This window comes from Erythrolamprus reginae, chromosome Z (genome assembly GCF_031021105.1).
Source record: "Erythrolamprus reginae isolate rEryReg1 chromosome Z, rEryReg1.hap1, whole genome shotgun sequence".
Lineage (NCBI taxonomy): Eukaryota > Metazoa > Chordata > Lepidosauria > Squamata > Dipsadidae > Erythrolamprus > Erythrolamprus reginae.
Genome location: NC_091963.1, coordinates 22,671,796 through 22,681,092, shown reverse-complemented (window position 1 = coordinate 22,681,092; position 9,297 = coordinate 22,671,796).

The window sequence follows — 9,297 nt, the reverse complement described above, 5'->3', positions numbered from 1 at the left end:
CCCAGTTCCAACAGACCCCCAAGATCTGTCAAATTTGAAAAAAAGTGATTACAAAGATGGTTGTCCTGGGGAGGAGCGCAAATTGACCCCTAGGCAACAGTAGCAGGATCAGGATCAGCAATGAAAATAGGCTACTGTTATGTGATTTAGTTTTGTGGATAACAGCTCAACAACGAAGACAGACTCTAAAAAAATGTAGAGCACCAAATACTTCAGCTTCAACCACAACAACAGAAGAGCACACAACAGATTTAAACTTAATATTAACTGCTCCAAACTTGACTGTAAAAAATATGACTTCAGTAACCGAGTTGTTGAAGCGTGGAACTCATTACCGGACTCCATAGTGTCATCCCCAAACCCCCAACACTTTACCCTTAGATTATCTACGGTTGACCTATCCAGATTCCTAAGAGGTCAGTAAGGGGCGAGTACAAGTGCACTAGAGTGCCTTTCATCCCCTGTCCTATTGCTCTCCTATATCTCCTATACCTTTCTTCTATTCCTATATCTCTTCTTCTATTATTTCATAGACATATTTTACTATGAGTATCTCCTCTATAACCTTCATCATGTATTTTGCTATGTGTATATAGATATATACAGTGGTCCCCCGATTATCGCGAGGGTTCCGTTCCAGGACCCCTCGCAATGATCGGTTTTTCACGAAGTAGCGGTGCGGAAGTAAAAACACCATCTGCGCATGCGCAGATGGTGTTTTTACTTCCGCCGCAGCAGCGAGGAGCCGAAGATTGGGGTTTCCCCGCCGCCCACGCAAACTCCTCGCTGCTGCCGCGCCCGCCGCTTGTCCGCCGCCTGCCTGCCCGCGCGCCCGCCCTTCGCCCGCCCACGCCGTTCGCTCGCGCCGCTTCCCAGCTGAGTCCTGAAGTGAACTTCCGCGTTTGGCTTCAGGACTCAGCTGGGAAGCGGCGCTGGGGTTTCCCCGCTGCCCACGCAAACTCCTCGCTGATGCCCGCCGCTCGCCCTCCCGCCAGCAAGAGGGGGAAGACCCAGGGAAGCCGCCCAGCAGCTGATCTGCCCGGCGCCATCTACGCATGCGTGGCCATAGAAAAAAGGGCGCGCATGCGCAGATGGTGTTTTTACTTCCGGGTTGAAAAATCGCGATATAGCGTTTCACAATGATCGAGATCGCAAAACTCGGGGGACCACTGTACCCACTAAAACCCTCATTGTGTATTGGACAAAATAAATAAATAAATAAATAAAATAAATTGGGAATCTCTTCGGCCTGTGTTCTGGGTATGACTAACTCAGAAGCCTTGCCATCACTTTCCTCTCCCACCCATGGTTGACATTCCGTCTTCCACAATTTTGAAGTATGTTTCCTAGTAAATGTAGACCAATTTACAATTATGGTTTAAGAGGATAATACTGCTTTCACCTTCTCCACCCTTTTCTCCTGACATGCTGAAGTTAATGCCTGCTTACTCAGCATCCTGCCCAGGCAGAAACAATACCATTTCTGCCCTGGTCTGCTCCTCCCTGAAGCTGCTGCTATTTTTTTTATTATTATTATTATTATTATTATTATTATTATTATTATTATTATTATTATTATTATTATGTCAATACAACACAGCAAAAGAGATCGATATGCTGGATTTCGTATTTCATCACCAGTCGGGCGCTTCCCAAGCACCTAGGACTGCGTGATGTAGCGGCGAATTATGTTTGCCGATCCCAGTAAAGCGGCCTTTTGCAATTGACAGATGGAGATTTTGTCAATTCCAATGGTTTTCAAATGTCTGCTGAGATCCTTTGGCACTGCGCCCAGCGTGCCAAGTACCACTGGGACCACTTTCACTGGCTTATGCCAGAGTTGTTGCAGCTCGATTTTTAGATATTATTATTATTATTATTATTATTATTATTATTATTATTATTATTATTATTATTTGTATGCCGCCCCTCTCTGAAGACTCGGAGCGGCTCACAACAAAACACAGTACAAATCCAATGATTAAAAAACAGTTTAAAACCCTTAATATAAAAAAGTCATACATCCCAGACAAACCATACATAAAACGGAACGGCCCGGGGGAATCATGATGGCAGAGGTGGGTTTTAAGGAGTTTGCGAAAGGCAAGGAGGGTGGAGGCAGTTCTAATCTCCGGGGGGAGTTGATTCCAGAGGGTCGGGGCCGCCACAGAGAAGGCTCTTCCCCGGGGCCCGCCAGACAACATTGTTTCGTTGACAGGACCCGGAGAAGGCCAACTCTTTGGGACCTAATCGGTCGCTGGGATTCGTGCGGCAGAAGGCGGTCCCGGATATATTCAGGTCTGATGCCATGAAGGGCCTTATAGGTCATAACCAATGCTTTGAATTGTGACCGGAATCTGATCTACAACCAATGCAGACTGCGGAGTGTTGGTGTGACATGGGCATATCTGGGAAAGCCCATGATTGCTCTTGCAGCTGCATTCTGCACGATCTGAAGTTTCCTAACACTCTTCAAAGGTGTTGTTATTATTATTATTATTATTATTATTATTATTATTATTATTATTATTATTAGTATCAACAATAACAACAACAGAGTTGGACAGGACCTTGGAGGTCTTCTAGCCCATACCAGTGATGGCAAACCTTTATTTCCTCAGGTGCCAAAAGAGTGTGCGCATACACTTTCGTGCCTGCATGAGTGCTCATGCCCAATAATTCAATGCCTGGGGAGGGTGAAAACAGCTTCCCCCAACCCCCGGAGGCCCTTGGGAGGCCCGAAATGGCCGGTTTCCCAAGTTCTGGTGGGCCCAGTAGGCTCATGTTTTGCCCTCCCCAGACCCCAAAAGGCTTTCTTGGAGCTGAGGGAGAGTAAAAATGCCCTTTCCCTTCTCCCTGGTGGCTCTCTGGAAGCCAAAAACGCCCTCCTAGAGCCTCCATGCAAGCCAAAAATCATCTGGCTGGCACACACATGCACATTGGAGCTGAGCTAGGGCAAGGGCTTGCATGCCAGCAGATATGGCTCCACATGGCACCCGTGCCATAGGTTTGCCATCATTGCCCTATATCATTTCAGACAAATAGTTACCCAACATCTTCTTAAAAACTTCGAGTGTTGAACATAAGACCATAAGCCATGCTGAATCAGGCCAAAGCCCATTGAGTCCAGCATTCCATGTCACACAGTGGCCCACCAATTGTCCTAGGGGATCTTGAGCAGAAAGAGAAGGCAAGATCCTCCCTTCCCCCCGACCCCCAACAAATGGTACTCAAGGGAATCCTGCCTGCCTCAACCAACATAGAGGCAGCACATGGACATCCGTTTCAATAGCTACTGATACACTTGGCATCCATGAATCTGTCTAATCTTGCCTTGAAGCTATCCAGGCTGACAGCTGTCACGACCTCTTCTGGAAGTGAATTCCATAAACCAACGACCCTCTGGGTGAAGAAATATTTCCCTTTATTTCTCCTCACTTTCTTACCTATGAGCTTTAGGGAGTGCCCCCTAATCCTAGTATTGTGTGATAGAGAAAATAATTTTTCTCTATCCACCTTTTCTATCCCATGCATGATTTTATACACTTCGATCAAGTCACCCCTTAAACGTTGTCTTTCAAGGCTGAAGAGACCAAGGCGTTGCAATCTGGTTTCATAAGGGAGGTGTTGGAGCATTCACAACTTCTGGAGGCAAGCTGTTCCACCAGTTAATTGTTCTAACTGTCAGGAAAATTTTCCTTAGTTCTAAGTTACTTCTCTCCTTATTTAGGTTTCACTTGTTGCCTCTTGTTCTACCCTCAGGTGCTTTGGAGAATAGCTTGACTCCCTCTTCTTTGTGGCAACCCCTGAGATATTGGAACACTGCTATCATGTCTCCCCTGGCCCTTCTCCTCATCAAACTAGCCATGCCAGTTCCTGCAACTGTTCTTCATATGTTTAAGTCTCTAGTCCCCTAACCATCTTTGTCGCTCTTCTCTGCACTCTTTCTAGAGTCTCAACATCCTTTTTGCATCATGGTGACCAAAACTGAATACAGTATTCCAAGTGTGACCTTACCAAGGCCTTATAAAATGGTATTAACACTTCACGTGATCTTGATTCTATCCCTCTGTTAATGCACTCCAGAACTGTAGATAGATTTCATTTCTATTAAAATAAAATAAAAATGCCCAATCTCCTGAATGGACCCTATTTTTCCATATATTCAACCAATCCCATCTATACTGACATCAAATTTTGTTGTTGTTGCTATACTTGAGTGCACGGGATTATTATTATTTATTAGATTTGTATGCCGCCCCTCTCCGTAGACTCTCAGTGTACATAAGAGAAAAGATACATTTGTCAAGAATCACGATTTAATGATTGTCATAGGGCACAAATAAGCAATCAGGAAACAATATTAATAAAAATCGTAGGGATACAAGCAAAAAGTTACAGTCATACGTGGGAGGAGATGGGTGATAGGAATGATGAGAAAAAACTAGTAGTAATAGTAGTGCAGACTTAAATAATTTGACATTATTCAGGGAATTATTTGTTATGTGTAGTGTGTGTATGTGTATACTCACATATACCAGACAGAGATGGTGTGTTATATATGAAGAGTTAATAGATTGAAACAACAGCCTTGCGAAACAGAATACACACATATACCAGACAGAGATGGTGTGCTATATATGAAGAGTTAATAGATTGAAACAACAGCCTTGCGAAACAGAATTGAAAAATTGAAATATTAAAAACAAATATCCCAAAGTTGCTTCCCCCCCCCAAAAAAAAGATCACTGGGCTTATAAAATTTATGCATGGTATGTCTGTATGTATGATTGGTTTCTTAAATTGGGGTTTTTTACATTATTTTTAATATTAGATTTGTACATATTGTCTTTTTACTGTTGTTAGCCGCCCCGAGTCTACGGAGAGGGGCGGCATACAAATCTAATAAATAATAAATAATAAATAAATAAATAATAATAGCACAATATATAATGCTGAACTACACGGATGCTGAACAACACGGAATGTTTAATACAAATACTGGCTTGTTTTACATTTGGTTGCTTTGAATAGTCAGCGTTTAGGAGCAAAAAAGAAACAGGATGGGTGGTTATCTACTGACTGGGTGTGAAAACTGAAAGCATGTCATCACTTCCAACACACGTGCACACACTCATCTGTCAGCCCTGCCCGCTTTAATAGCCCTTGTCTTCTCAGCGGAATTAATGCATTTATTTTCAGAGGTATCAAAATGAGGCAGGTGGCAAGTATTTTTCCAAAGATTCTAAGTGCCGCCATTGTGGGCCACCTCCAGTGATAAATGCAGGGCTGATATAATGAAAAATGTACATTGGGAGGGGTTACGTCTGCTCTAGGCGGTGCCTGGAGATTTTCTACTCATTGACCCAGTTGTTGAGGGTGGGTGTGCTGAAGGGTACCTCCCCTTATGAGGCAGCAGACCTTTCCTTGGTGGAATACTTTCTCCCCAACTTGCTTTTTCTCAACTTTAACCATTTTAAGATTGATGAGTTGCATTATAATCCAGACAGTAATGTTCTGGAAGTTAAAATCTACATATCTTAAAATGGCTAGGTTTGGAGAAACAGTGCCCTAGAAAGTATAAGTATGTGTATGATTGTGACTGCCTTTTTAAATAACCGTTTTATGGGGTTTTAGTTTTAGATAATGTTTTAGTTTTATATAATGTTCGACTTCTTTTTATGGCTTTGTATCTATTTATATTGTATTTTTATTATTGTTGTAAGCCGCCCTGAGTCATTCGGGATTGGGCAGCATAGAAGTCAAATGAATGAATGAATGAATGAATGAATGAATGAATGAATGAATGGGGTTTTAGTTTTAGATAATGTTTTAGTTTTATATAATGTTCGACTTCTTTTTATGGCTTTGTATCTATTTATATTGTATTTTTATTATTGTTGTAAGCCGCCCTGAGTCATTCGGGATTGGGCAGCATAGAAGTCAAATGAATGAATGAATGAATGAATGAATGAATGAATGAATGAATGGGGTTTTAGTTTTAGATAATGTTTTAGTTTTATATAATGTTCGACTTCTTTTTATGGCTTTGTATCTATTTATATTGTATTTTTATTATTGTTGTAAGCCACGCTGAGTCCTTGGGGATTAGGCGGCATAGAAGTCAAATGAATGAATGAATGAATGAATGAATGAATGAATGAAGTTTTAGTTTTAGATAATGTTTTAGTTTTAGATAATGTTCAACTTCTCTTTATGCCTTTGTATCTATTTATATTGTATTTTTATTGTTGTAAGCCGCGCTGAGTCCTTGGGGATTAGGCATAGAAGTCAAATGAATGAATGAATGAATGAATGGGGTTTTAGTTTTAGATAATGTTTTAGTTTTATATAATGTTTAACTTCTTTTTATGCCTTTGTATCTATTTATATTGTATTTTTATTATTGTTGTAAGCCGTGCTGAGTCCTTCGGGATTGGGCAGCATAGAAGTCAAATGACTGAATGAATGAATAAATAAATAAATAAATGCCTCTGCGACAGCAATCATCGGATTCCCTAGGTATGCTCATGTTACACCAACACTCAGCAGTCTGCATTGGTTGCCGATCAGTTTCTGGTCACAATTCAAAGTGTTGGTTATGACCTATAAAGCCCTTCATGGAACTGGACCAGATTATCTCAAAGACCACCTTCTGCCGCACGAATCCAGCGACTGATAAGGTCCCACAGAGTTGGACTTTTCCGGGTCCCTTCGACGAAACAATGTCGCCTGGCAGGACCCAGGGGAAGAGCCTTCTCTGTGGCGGCCCCGACCCTCTGGAATCAACTCCCACCGGAGATTAGAACTGCCCCCACCCTCCTTGCCTTTCGCAAACTTGAGGAAACTTCTGTCGCCAGACATAGGGAAATTGATTCCCCTGGGCTGTTCCGCTTTATGTATGGTCTGTATGAGATGTACGATTGTTTTTCTATATTAAGGGTCTTAAATCTGTTTTAATTTTTGGATTTGTATTGTTACTTGTTGTAAACCGCTCCGAGTCTCTGGAGAGGGGCGGCATACAAATCTAATTAATTAATTAATTAAAGTTTTTCTGTCTGTCTGTCTGTCTGTCTGTCTGTCTGTCTGTCTGTCTGTCTGTCTGTCTGTCTGTCTATCTATCTATCTATCTATCTATCTATCTATCTATCTATCTATCTATTTCGCTTTAACAGGTGAAAATTGCTTTCTTTCTATGTGCCTTCCATCCCAGGTGGCTGAATGTAGCAACTACCTTGAATTTTATGTGGGATTGTATGCAGGAGTGGGATTCAAAATTTTTTAGCAAGGAGTTATCTGCCCAGTTGGGTGAGTGTGGCCATTGTGGGCGTGGCGCTTTCGGCAGTAATGGGTTGCTACCGGTACGGTAGAAGACGGCATACCGGTAACAAACGCTGCGTACCGTCTCAGTTTTTGCATGTGTGCGCGCCTCAGTGAATTTTTGCTTCACACGCATGCGCAGAAGCAAAATCTTGTGAAGGGACACATGTGCAAGATTTTGGCAATTTTATACGTCTGAAACTTAGAATTGAAAAGTTTTCTAGTTTTTAGGACTTAATTAATACCCAGGTTGATTTCAAACTTGCAACTTTAAGATGCAGGGTTTTGACTCCCAGGATTCCCCCAGATAGCATATTTGTAGTTGAAAATCGCATATCTTAAAATTGCCAAGTTTGATTGACACTTGTTCTACACCAACTGGCTCTTTTTGTTCTGATTTTGCTATTTATCATATCGTTCTTTTTCTTGCTTTCCTTCTGTTCTGCCACCCAGAATTCTTTCAGACTGGATCTGATTATAAGTATCATAAAATATAAAGAAATATCAGAGATTTATTCCTGGTGAATTGGTGGTCATGTTCACATCATTTTCTGGGCAGCAATGCTGTATGGCAGTACAGTGGTCCCAAGACCGCCAACGAAAGTCAAATTTCCGCGAAGTGGAGACGCTCCCTTCCTTCCTACCTCTCCCTCCTCCATTCCTGGTTTTACTTACCCCCAGAACCCGCAGGGGCAACGGGTCAGCAAACTGGGGGCTTTGCTGCACTCGCTGCTGGCTTCAAGTGGAGCATACCAACGCTCCGAGAATTAAAGGGGAGGGATCGGGACGCTGGGGCAGAAGTGGAGCTTTTATTTAAAGAAGCAGGATGGCGGGGGAGGAGGAGGAGAGTTAAAACGCACGGTATTGTACATCGGGCGGCCGCAGGAAAACCCGTTTTATTAAAAAAAAACCTGCAGAGTATTTTTTTTTAATTAATATTTTAAAAAAACCCATGGTATAGCCTTTCCGTGAAAGTCGGACCCGCGAAAGTGAAGGGACCACTGTACTGTATTACTGCCATTACTGGCTTTTGATTCTTTCAGGATGTTTTCCAGCATCCCAATTAACTTACAATTCTGTAGCAATCAGGTTCACCTTTCTTATTTTTTTTTTAGAAGAGCCAAATGGAAGCTAGATTTACAATTATCTGCTAAAAAGTGCAAAGCTTTGAAAATGATGAAATATACAACCTGATGAAGGCAATCCAGCTTCCCTACCTTTCTTCCATTTTCCTTTCCACTTCCTTCTTTCATATTTCGCTATGTTTACACCTTCTTCCATGTCAATGTAGGGGAAACCTAGATTATTGTTGGGTTAACAGGGTCATTGTTAGCTCCTTATGCCAATGAAATCTCTATATTCAAACTCAGCATATATGTTTACAGAGCCTACGGAGAGGAAATAATAAATAATAATAATAATAATAATAATAATAATAATAAATAATAATAATAATAATAATATGACTCTCATGAAATAGATGTGTAACATCAATTACAAGAAATAATTGCATCATGACCTGTTATGGAACAAAAAATAATAGCAATAGCATTTAGACTTATATACCACTTCATAGTGCTTTTACAGCCCTCTCTAAGCGGTTTATAGAATCAGTATATTACCCCCAACAATCTGGGTCCTCATTTTACCGAAGTCTGAGTCAACTTTGAGCCGGTAGTGAGATTTGAACCGCTGACCTACAGCTAGCAGTTTACTGAAGTAACCTGCAATGCTGCACTCTAATCACTGCGCCACCCGATTGTTATAATATTCTGACTTTTCATTCAGTGCAGTAAAGCAAAGCAAAATGCCTTCGCCACGTTAGTCTTTCTCTCCCCAACAATCCTTCAAAGGAAGCTGAGTAGATTTGCAACATCTCTTGCTAATTCCTTGACTGGAAACGCGTTTTTTCGGCTATCTGAGGAATATTGATCCTCGCGCTGCCCTGTCCCGTTCGATTTCCGTCACGGCGCGCAG